This window comes from Mesoplodon densirostris, chromosome 4, assembly GCF_025265405.1.
Source record: "Mesoplodon densirostris isolate mMesDen1 chromosome 4, mMesDen1 primary haplotype, whole genome shotgun sequence".
NCBI classification, from domain to species: Eukaryota; Metazoa; Chordata; class Mammalia; order Artiodactyla; family Ziphiidae; genus Mesoplodon; species Mesoplodon densirostris.
Window position 1 is genome coordinate 14,455,272 of NC_082664.1, and position 12,106 is coordinate 14,467,377.

General features: G+C 47.3%; 1 protein-coding gene across 4 annotated transcripts in view; it reads left to right on the forward strand.

The window, feature by feature from the left end:
- TTC7B (tetratricopeptide repeat domain 7B) overlaps nucleotides 1–12,106 on the forward strand; it is a 242,003-nt gene that overhangs the window by 28,070 nt on the left and 201,827 nt on the right. The window lies entirely within an intron of this gene.

Here is a 12,106-nt window from a genome sequence, read left to right on the forward strand (position 1 = left end):
GTAAAGTTTCCTGATGATTAATGTGCAGCTTAAGCAGGGACGGTTCTTGGTAATTAAGATGCCGCCCAGCGTATATACAGGGATCCTTATCATGTGGCCAGTTGGCCATGTGGCTGATCTCATTTTTATTCATCAGTACCACCTCTGGGTTAATTCAGGCTCAGGGGTCACTGTAACAGCCAGTCATGCAGTGTTTACCTGGGGGCCTAGGGGCTCAGGGGATAGAAGGGGGAAATGTTGCCCTGGTTGCCACAGAGGAGTTTGTAATCTAATGTGAGGGAGTGCAGTCCCACGGGAAAAAAAATGACAGAAAGCCAGGACACACACATTAGTTGACCTTTCCAAGTTTATAATTCCTCATCTATGAAATGAGTGTAATCACATCCACTTCATAGAGTTATGAGAATTAAGCCACATAATGTATGTAAAGCACTTACTAAATGACATTTTTAAATGTCAGCCCCAAACAAAACAGCAAATGGAAAAAGCCAGGCCCGGTAACAGCTTTTCAGAGGCAGGAGAGGTCACTGTAGGCCAGCAGGGCCAGGAAGGCTTCCTGGAGGACGAGGGACACTTTGAAGTAGATTTATAAAGGCCTCAGTAAGAAGGAGACCCTCTGAAAGCAGCTCCTCTCCTTCCTGCCACCTACCATCCAGACCATGCAACGTGGCTGACTGTGGCCACACAGAGGCCCGGGCCCTGAGTGGGTTGACCCTCTAGAACAGCACTGAGCTGGCCACTTGTCTGCAGCCGGCTGTCTGCCTTGGTTATCCTATGCAATGTTGAACAAAGACCCAGCCAAGGCACACTTAAAGAGCCTTGTGACAGGGGTGACATATTCACCCAGTTCCCTGGGGAACCGTGCTCAAGCGCTTTTAGGTTCCTCTAATTAATCTTCTCAGTGTCCCTGTGGGCCGGGAAAGAATGCTGTCACTCTGACAGGGCACTCTGGCGGTTTAATGGGCACAGTCCTTTGAGGCCGTCTCAGGGGTTCTGAGGGCCTGGGCCTGGCGTGCATCTGTCTGAGGTCTGTGCCACACAGCTGCCTTCTTTTCTCGCTGGTGTTCACCCAGCACCTCACATGCCTTTGGCTTATGGGAGCTGTGTGTGTGTGTATGTGTGTGTGTGTGTGTGAGAGAGAGAGAGAGAGAGAGAGAGAGAGATTTGGGGCCAGGAACAATATTGTACAACAGAGCAAGGCTTCATCTGGCAGTTTCCAGTCACCTGATTGACCTGGGGCCTGCTGGCTTATAGCCAGGAGTTGGTTTGTCCTTTGGGGGTGGGGCATGACTCCAAGGCCTGATTAGCACCAAGAGCTCAGGTCTTGATTTGGGCTCTGAGACGGCCTGGTGGGGTAGACTGTCTGCAGGTGGCACCACCAGCTTAGTCTCACAGCTGCCATGCAAAGTGGGCAAGGGGGCAGGAGGCCTGGTCCCCAAGTCTGGCCCTGGGTGGTGTGAGATTAGCAGTGGGCCCCAGCCACGGGGCTGAGGCATTTGGCTCTTGGGACATGCTGGCTGGCTCATGGGAGAAGGGAACAGCTGTGCCCTCACTTCACCAGAGTAAGACTGGGCTGGAGCAAAGCCCAGGTGCACCTTGGATGGGCATGCACCAGCCCACGCCCCTCCCCTGTGCCACCTGTGTGCTGCTGTCGGCCGGGGAATTGACCTGCACACTTTCACAGGTCACCTCAACTTTTCCATGGTCCCCTGAGGTCTGACTCGACCCAGGTTCTCAGCCAGAGTCAATGTCCATGAACTCCCACATCTGCTCTTACAGCCATGGCCGGGAGCAGATTCCCCTGGCCAGGTAATATAGCCTCGGCTTGTTGGGGATCAGAAGCCAACATGATTCCGTTATGAGAACCTCCTATGGGCCAACACCACGTTAGGGTTTTATTGTCTCTTTCATCCTCCAAACCCCTAATTTACAGACAAAGGAAATGAGACTGGGTGAGGTTACTAGGAATGATATGGTGCCTACTGTGTGCCAGGCACTGTGGCCCTTATTTGGCTACCTCAGCCAAGCTTCACCATCACCCTATGAGGTAGACACTATTATTTTTTCCATTTTACAGATGAGAAAACCGAGGCACAGGGATGTTAGATATGCTGCCCGGGGCCCTACAGCTGGGAAGTGGTAGAGCTAGGACTCAGCCTCAGTGGCTGGTTCCAGAGCCCATGCTCTCCTACTGAGGGGCAGGAGGGGGACTCAGTCTGAAGAGCGTTCAGCTCCAAAGCCCACGTTCTTACTCTGCTCTGTTGGCACGTGGATGGGAATGCGCTCAGGCCAGGTAAGGTTTCCACAGGTAGAAAGCATTCAGGTCACTAGAGAACACCCTAGATTTGTATCCACACCCCTCCTCTCAGCCCCACCTCTCACGTTCCTCTCCCTTAACTCCTTGCCCAGGTCCCTTGCTGTAAGTTCTGGCCCTTAAGCTCACATATCCTGTCTTCTCTGACACCCTCCAGGGCTCACCCATTCAGAGGCCATCGCGTTTGATAGTATCACAGCCCCGTAGGTTAGAACTACTCAAACGTCGTATTAGAACTAGTTGTACTGCGATCAGACACTCCTGCCAGTCTGTGAGTTCCACTCAAGGAGGAACTGTTTTGTCTGTTTGCCATCCTCAGAAACTAGCACGGTGTCTGGTGCCTAATTGGTGCTCAATTATTGATTGAAATTTATAGAAGTTCCCTTGCTCAGATTTCTACCAAGGTGCCCATCGTGTAATTCAGGTGATCCTGGGTGCCTTTGCTTCTAGCTGTCATGGTCAGGTGCACTTTCTTTGCCCAGAGGTAACATACTGAGCATATTTCGATAATTCAGACTTACTCGCTGCCAGTTATGGGGTATACCTGTAAGAGCATGTTGACATCACACCATGACAGAGGCTGGCATGGATCCCTTCCCCAAAGGTTATACATTTCAGTTCATTTCCATTATCAGAGAGCCTCTAAATGGATCTCAACTTCCCCCCCCCCCCCGCCCCCGCCCATCCCCTCAGTGCCTTCCTCCTATCCCTTAAAACTAAGTAGAGAAACAGAGAATGGAAATAGAAGACATGGAGAAACTCTTTCACTTCTGGTAGAACTGGTTTAATCAAGTGAGTAGAAATCTTTGCTCTGGGTACAGATTGAGATATCACGTGAAATCTCCAGGACACCGAATGGCCACAGATGTTCTTTTCCCAAAGGGGGAGGCTTGGGAACAGTGAACACATGGTCACTGTCTATTTTGGGACTTCGATCTGCTGGACATTGGCTAACTTTCTGCAGCTAGGACAGTGGGAGCTGTAAGTGACTTGCCTTCCTAGAGATGGCCTTTATAAATAGCCTTGGCATGTACCCTGTTGTAATAGAGGAACCACAAATGCATTGGTTCCAGTTTGAGGGAAGGCCTGTGACAGTCCTGCGATGGCCCACCTGGCCACGGTGGGTAGGCAGCTGTGTTCTGCAAGGTTGCTGTTCCTCCCCCGTCTGCTAGGGCGCAGTCCTCATCTGTGTGATGGATGACTGAAGCTGGGTGGCTGGCATGTTGCAGCTCGTGGAAAGGGGAAAGGAGAGAGATGTCTAGGGTGAGCGGAAGTAACACACATCAGCTGTGCTGACAGTCCCTTGGTGAGAAGTTACTATAGGGCCATGGCCACCAGGTACTTGGGAAAAAGAGGAGACTGGGGGGACACGTAAGCCTCTCATTAGACATGTCCATCAGAGCCTGGTCTCGGACCCAGATGGGACCTGTTGGAGGATGCAGGGAGAAGAAAGTAGCCTGTGCTCAGGTGAATGAAAGGGAATGCCTAGGATCTGAGGCTTGGGATTGGTGCCCACGAGGGGGGAAATTTTGAACCTGGAAACATCAGCGTGGTATTAAACTTCCTTTCCAGATTGCATGGTAGCAAAGCAGAGAAGGACTGACTTCAAAATATAAACAGGGCCTTCACAACCATCTCTCATACAAACGTCTTATTTTCCAGCGGGGGAGACTGTGCCAGAGAAGGTAAGGGACTTGCCCAATGACACAGAATGAACTGGAGGCAGGGCCTGGACATGGAGGTGTTTCTTGGTAGGAAACGTTCCTGTCAAGCTGCATGACGTCTGCCCAGGTGGAGAAGGCGGTACAGTGTTGGGAGCTTTGTGAGGCCTCCTCCACTTTCTTTATTCCTCCTTTGTTCCTGGGTTTGAAATTGCTCCTCTGACACACTGGCTCAGAGCTTGGGGTTTTGGAGCCAGACTTCCAGGTTTGATCTCTAGCTTTGTCACTTACTAGCTATAGGATCTATTACTTTCACCTCACGGGGGCTCCATTTTTTCATCTATAAAATAGAGATAATAATAGTGTCTACATTATAGCATTGTTGTAGGGAAGGAGTGAACACATGTAAAGCACTTAGCACAGTGCCTGGCAGATCAACAAAGGTTAGCTATTTTTATTCTTATGTATCCCTGGAGCTTGAACCCAAATGGATAGATCTCTTCAGAAGCCCCAGGTAACAGCCAGCTGTGGGGGGAGGGGAGAGTTGCCCTAGTGTATCTGCCTTGTGTAGCAGAAGGCTTGGCTCAGGCTGTGGGAGCGCAAGCAGAGATTGGAGGCTTAGGGAGGAAAGGCTGTTGGTGCTGGAGGATGGGGGGCACCCAGTGGTCAGGGGCAGGTGGAGTGGGTACCCTAACGGGACTGCTTGAGGGTGGGGCCAGAGACAAAGTTCATCCTGCACGTCACCAGTCTTGCCCCGGGCTGGCCTGGAAGGTTAGAGGTCTTTAGAGTTGGACCCACATTCATGGTTTTATCACAAAAGGCCATTCACATTGGGATGGATCAGTTGATTCAAGTAGCGTTCCTTTAAGAGGCAAAAACAATTCACACAATTCCCAGATAGTTGTCTTCATAAGGAACATGCTAAATACATTGGCTGGTAAGAGAGGAGATAGCGGAGGAGGAGAAACCGTCTCTGCTGGGCTCCAGGGAGGAGGGCTTGTCTCTGCTGACTGGACTTCACTTCCTGGCCAGAGGCCTCCCCTTCCCTAGAGTCTGCAGACCTCGTGAGCCTCTGGCTTCGCAGAAGGGCGGATGTGATGAGAACAGCAGTGGGGATGTGGTAACGGAATCATATAATGGCCTCCCCTTGCATATGTTACTTCCTTCCTCGTGTGAGACTGGCCCCAGAGCCCTCTTCCGTCTGCCCACTGTGTGCTCTGAGCATCGGGTCTTGGGGCGTGGTGTCAAGAAGGAACTAAGATGCCCACCTCTCCGTGGGCAGCGCCGAGGGGCGAGGGAGCTCTCAGGGGCTTTCAGAAGGGCTGCCTGTTCCCTTAAGCTTGTAAGCACTAGTCTGCAAACACAGAACCCCTCTCCAGAAAGGTGCGGATCTCAGCCTTGCCCTCCCTAGCTTGAAAACCAGTGTCTTCTCACACCCACGGACCTCAGCTTGCAGTCATCAGTCGTTAGGCCAGAGGACAGAGACTTAAAACATTCACTGACAAAACGTTTTGGGAAGAGGCCCCTGGGAATTGCTCGCTGTCTTCCATGGGCCTCCTACCAGAGCAAAATTCAGACAGATCAGCACAAGGGACACGGTTCATTGTTGAGGGGCTTTTATCAGGTGTTGCTCACGGGCTTCTCCATCACACTTTGCTCAGTCCTGGGCCGCTGGGTGGTATCCAAAAAGGCCTGAAATAAATTGAGTTGGAAATTGTTCAGGCTGCGGGTAGTTATGACTTGAGTACTGTCGTGCTCCCAAGAAGGCTGTCACATGTTGCGGCCACAGAGGAAACAAATATCTTTCACCAGGGTTCCCCGCCCCCCACCCATGAACTATAAGAGATGCGAGAAGAAGGGTGTATCTGCTCTTTCTCTTTGGGGACTAATTGTAACAGCCCTCTGTGTCCAGGTGAGGCCAGACTCCTGGCGAGGTGACTCGAGGAATGAGGTTCCTAGGAGGTGGTTTACCTTTCTGCCTCATTTTTCCTCCTGGAATATTGTCTGTTATAGGAGCAGCCCAGATTCCCCTGGGAAAGTGGAGACATGTTTGTTGGGGGCTTTCGCCTGGGGGCCCTGATGGGGGCTCCATCCTCAGGGATGTTCGTGTGCTGCCCCGTGGGTTGACGTCTTCCGGACCAGCTGGCGCCTTTGCTCAGCTGACAGCTGCAGGTGCAGGCATGGTGACCAGGGCTTGCCTCTTGAGCCAGATCACGTAGACACTGGGTGGCAGAGAGGCTCTCAGGTCACTTGTGTGCTCGGTGGGAGAGAGTGCCGTGAGAGAGACATGACAGCTGCTGGGACATGGTGGGAGGGGGAGGGGCTGGACCGGTGGCAGGGTGTCCATGTCATCTGCTCTGCCCAGCCCGAGCCTGCTGCTTAGCAGATGTAGTGAACGGATATGCTGTGCTCACCGAGAGGATGGAGGCAGAAGTGCCGATCCAAGTCAGCGACTCAGACTCCATCCCCCAAGGCCAGAGCCCCTGCCTTGAGCACGTGCAGAGGGTAAACCCATGCTGAAGACGCATTTTGAAGTTCTGCTGAGATCTGTGGGTTAGGGCCTTTCAGCTGTAGGTGAAAGAAAACCCAACTCAATCTGACTTCGGGGGCAGCTTGGATTCAGGGCTCAAAGGCATGGACGCTTTCTCTCCTTTTCCCAGCACATCTTACCCTGTGTTGCTTCCCACCTCAGGCTCCAGACTCTGATTCTCTTAGGCGTAAGTCGTAGGAATCTCAGCCAGATTTTCACTGGGTCTTGTTGACCCTGCCTGGGTCACATTCCCATCCTCAATGTAGTTACGGTGGCCAGCGACATGCCCTGTAACTGGCCCAGGACCTGCATGAAGGCTGTGACGAAGAGGGTGGGCCCTTCAGGGGAATGAGAGGGAGGGCCAATGTCCATGACAGGTGACACAGCAGTGGCTCCTCTGAGTCGGAGCCTTCTTGTCAAAGAGGCTGGGGCCCTTTCTGCCCTTTCTCCTTGGAGGCAATCCCTGCAGGGGAAAAGGAAAAGGGACAATTGAGGAGGAGCCAGGTGACTGCTCTGTGACAGAGTCACTGTGGACTGGAGGTGCCCTTGGGACCAGACTGCATCAGGCAGTCTCCAAGGATGGAGGAGCCGACCTTGCCAGCATGGAGGGCTCTTGGGGGAAGAAGGACTTGACTGTTCTGGCCTCGGGGAGAGGGCCAGGCCAGGCAGTGGAAGCGGCACGGAGTCCAGCAGTATTCCCATATCTGGAGAACCTTCTAACACACACAGCCACCTCAGGGTACGGCTGCCCTGAGAGGTTGGGGTTCCTGTTGGATTAGCATTTGTTGAGCCCTCCCAGGAACCAGGCACGACACTTTCAGATCTACCTGCATGATTGCACTTTGCCCCGAGAACAATCCTGTGCCATATCATTCCCTGTGGAGGGGTTGAAAGCCTGAATTTCAGAGGTGAGGTGGGGTTCACATCAACGCCTGTGGACTCCAGAACCCATACTATTTCTGCTTTCTTGAGCTGCCTTTCAGTTGGAGTAGAGATGTCACTGACGGAATTCTGGTGTCAGATAACCTGCCAACCTTTGATGCTATTCTGTGATTCTTAAGTAAGTTAATCTAAGTCTCACTTTTCTTATCTACACAATGGAGATCATGATACAAGAATACTGAGAAGCATGAAGAAGACAAAATGGGAAAATGCTTTTAAATATATAAATCTGAGGTCAGCAAAAGGCAGTTTGTGTAGTCTTGACCTCAGGTATCCTGAGATTGGGAGCAGCAGTGGCTGAGATGGTCTCAGCCCTCCCCCTGGCCCCGCCTATCATGCTCCTTTGCTTGGGCAGCTGGTGGTGCTTCTAGCTGTCCTGGGTTGCCCTCTTGCCTCTTCCCCCATAATTTCCCTGTATTCTTCTTCTTCTTTTTTTTTTTTTTTTTTTTGCGGTATGCGGGCCTCTCACTGTTGTGGCCTCCCCCGTTGCGGAGCACAGGCTCCGGACGCGCAGGCTCCGGACGCGCAGGCTCAGCGGCCATGGCTCACGGGCCCAGCCGCTCCGCGGCATATGGGATCCTCCCAGACCGGGGCACGAACCCGTATCCCCTGCATCGGCAGGCGGACTCTCAACCACTTGCGCCACCAGGGAGGCCCTATTCTTCTTAATACAGACAAGATAACGTGTGCATTGTATAAAAATAAGAAATACAGACCAGTCAAAAGAACATAAAAGTATCCATCACCCTGTCTACCCAAAGCTAACCTCTGTTAACATCTTAGTGTGTTTCCTTCTAGATCTTCTCTGTACTTATCCTGCGTGTGGCTTTTTTTTTTAATAAAATGAGATTATATCACATATACTGCTTTGTGACCTGCTGTCACTTTCTGCAACAACAGATAAATTTCTGCAACATTTTAGCAGCTGTGCAGCATTTCATCGCATGGATAAGCTATAATACATTTAACTAAAAAGCCTCTATTTTGGGCCATGTATGTTGTTTTCAGCTTTTTCTGTTACATGTAAGGCTGTGATGAATGCCCTCTCAGCCTGGTCTTTGTGCTTGTTCTTAATGATTTCCCTAGGAGAGGTTTCCAGAGGTGGAGTTTCTGGGTCAGAAAAGAAGTATTTCCCGACTGTGCTGCAGAACGGCTGTGCCTGTGTGCTTTCCTATCTGCGCTATGTGGGACCAGCCGCCTCTCATTCTGACCTTTGATCTGAAAGTGAACTTTTTTTTTCTTTTTAAATTTTTTTTAAAATTTATTTTTTTTAATTTATTTTATTTTTGGCTGTGTTGGGTCTTTGTTGCTGCACGTGAGCTTTCTCTAGTTGCAGCGAGCAGGGGCTACTCTTCATTGCGGTGCGCGGGCTTCTCATTGCGGTGGCTTTTCCTGTTGCAGAGCACGGGCTCTAGGCGCGCGGGCTTCAGTAGTTGTGGCACGTGGGCTCAGTAGTTCTGGCTCACAGGCTCAGTAGTTGTGGCGCACTGGCTTAGTTGCTCTGCGGCATGTGGGATCTTCCCGGACCCGTGTCCCCTGCATCGGCAGGTGGATTCTTAACCACTGCGCCACCAGGGAAGCCCCTAAACATTTATTCTTCACTTGTATGTTGAATATAGGCTATCTGGAAAATAAAGAAAAATATAAAGCAAAAAATAAAACCTGCCACTTGAGTTCGTTAACAAATTTTACAGATGTATTTTTGGGACCAGGGTTCGAACCAACCTGGGCTGCACAGTGGTGTGCCTTATGGATATGTTTGAACGAATTGCTTGTGGAACATCTGTGTTGTTTCAGTTTTTCATATTACAAATATGCTCTATAGCTTTTTAAAAAAACTTTATTGAGATATAATTTACATCCCATTAAATACAACCTTTTAAGTGTACAATTCAGTGGTTCAGAGTTGTACAACCATCACCACAATTTTAGAACATTTTCATCACCCCAGAAAGAAATCAGTACTCATTAACACTCACTTCCTGTTATTTGATTAATGCCCACCCCCCCTCAGCTCTAGCCAGTCACTAATCTACTTTTTGTCTAGAGATTTACCTATTCTAGACATTTGAGAAAAATGGAATGTCATAACATGTGATGTTTTGTGTCTGGCTTCTTTCACTTGGCATGTTTCCAGAGTTCTCACATGTTGCAGCATGTATCTTTCCTTTTTATGGCTGAATAATATTCCATTGTATGAAGGTACCACATTTTGCACATTTTGTTAATCCACGTATCAGTTGATGGACGTGAGGTTGTTCCTACTTTCTGACTATTATCAATAATGCTGCCATGAACATTTCTGTACCAGATTTGGGGTGGATGTATGTGTTCATTTCTCTTGGGTACATACTTAGGAGTGAAATTACTGGGTCACGTGATAACTCTGTGTTTAACTTTTCGGGGAACTGCCAACTGTTTTCCAAAGCGGCTGTATTATTCTGAAAGATTCCAGTTTCTCCACATCCTTGTCAACGCTTTTCTGTTCTTTTGATCACAGTCATCCTAGTGTGTGTGTGAAATGGTATCTCACCGTGGTTTTTAACTTGTTTCCCTAATGACTAATGATGTTGAACAATTTTTCATGTGCTTATTGGCCATTTGTATATCTTTTCTGGAAAAATGTCTATTCAGGTCTTGTGCCCATTTTAAAATCAGGTAGTTTGTCTTTTATTATTGAGTTATAATTGTTCCTTTTATATTCTAGATACAAGTCCCTTTACAGCTATATGTTTTTAAAATACATTCTCCCATTCTATGGGTTGCGTTTTTACTTTCTTGATGGTGTCCTTTCAAATGTGAAAGTTTTAAATTTGGATTAATTTTAGTTTATTTTTTTCTCTTTTGTGCTTTTGGTGTTGTATCTAAGAAACTGTTGCCTCATCATGGTCACAGATCTTTTTTTAACATTTAAAAAGAGTTTTATAGTTTTAACTCTTACATTTAGGTCTATGATCTACTTTGAGTTACTTTTTGTATACAGTGTGATGTAGAGGTCCAACTTCATTCTTTTATCTGTGGCTATCCAGTTTCCCAGCACCATTTGTTGAAAGACTATTTTTCCCCCATTGAATTGTTCTGATGTCCTTGTTGAATTTAATTGAATATAAATGTAAAGGTTTATTTCTGGACTCTCCATTCTATTACGTTGGTCTGTATGTCTATCCTTATACCAGTACTACCCTGTCTTTATTACTGTAGCTTTGTGGTAAGTTTTAAGATTGGGGAGTGTGAGTCCTTCAACTTTGTTCTTTCCAAGATTGTTTTGGCTTTTCTGGGTCCTTTACATTTCCATATAAATTTTAGGATCAAATAGTCAATTAGTACCAAAAAAAAAAAAAAAGCCTGCTGGGAATTTGATAAGGATTATGTTGAATCTGTAGATCAATTTGGGGAGTATTGCCATCTTAACAATATTAAGCCTTCCAATCCACGAACATGGGATGTCTTCTTTAATTTCTTTCAGAAATGTTTTCTAGTTTTTGGTGTACAAGTCTTACATTCCTTTTGTTAAATTTATTGCTAAGTTTTATTCTTTTGGATGCTATCATAAGTGGAATTGTTTTCTTAATTTAATTTTCAGAATGTTCATTGCTAGTGTATAGAAAACACCACTGACTTTTGTATATTGATCTTTTATCCTGTAACCTTGCTGTGCTCATTTATAAGTTCTAATAATTTTTATGGATTCTTTAGGGTCTTCTATATATATCATGTCATCTGTAAATAGGATAGTTCTACTTCTTCCTTTCCAATCTGAATGCCTTTCATTTCTTTTTGTTGCCAAATTGCATTAGCCAGAACCTCCAGTACAATGTTGAATAGAAGTGACCAGGGCAGAGATCTTTGTCTTAGGGGCAAAGCTTTCAGTCTTTTACCACTATGTTAGCTGTGGGTTTTTCATAAAGGGCCTCTATCAGGGTGAAGAAGTATTTCTAGTTTGTTGAGTGTTTTTGATCATAAAAGGGTGTCAGATTTTGTCAAATGCTTTTTCTGTTGAAATAATTGTGTAATCTTTGTGCCTATTCTTCTATTAGGATGTATTATATTGACTGATTTTCATATGTTAAGCCAACTTTGCATTCCTGGAACAAAGCCCACTTGGTCATGGTATATAATCCTTTTTATGTGTTGCTGGATTTGCTACACTAATGTTTTGTTGAGGATTTTTACATCTATATTCATAATGGTGCAGTTTTCTTGGGACGTCTTTGTCTGGTTTTGGTATCAAGATAATACTGGTGTCATAGAGTGAGTTGTGAAGTGTTACCTCCTCTTCTACTTTTTGGAAGAGTTTGTGAAGGATTGGTGTTAATTCTTCTTTAAACATTTGGTAGAATTCACCAGTAAGCCATCTGAGCCTGGGCTCTTCTTCATAGGAGGTTTTTGGATTACTAATTCAATCTCTTGATACTCTATTGTTTTAATAGATTTTAAAGCCATTACTTGTTCTCCACTTGCTTCTACATGGCATCTTTTCATTGGAACCCTGAGCCTCAGATCATGGCAAACCATCGTGCTCAGAAAGGAATGATCTGTAGCCAGTTGCCATTTTCAGGGTGGATGACTGAGGAATGGTCTCTATTTTCTTCCACAATACCTTGAATAGCAGTTCACCCCATGTTACAGAGTAAACTCAAGTACACATCGTCGTCAAGG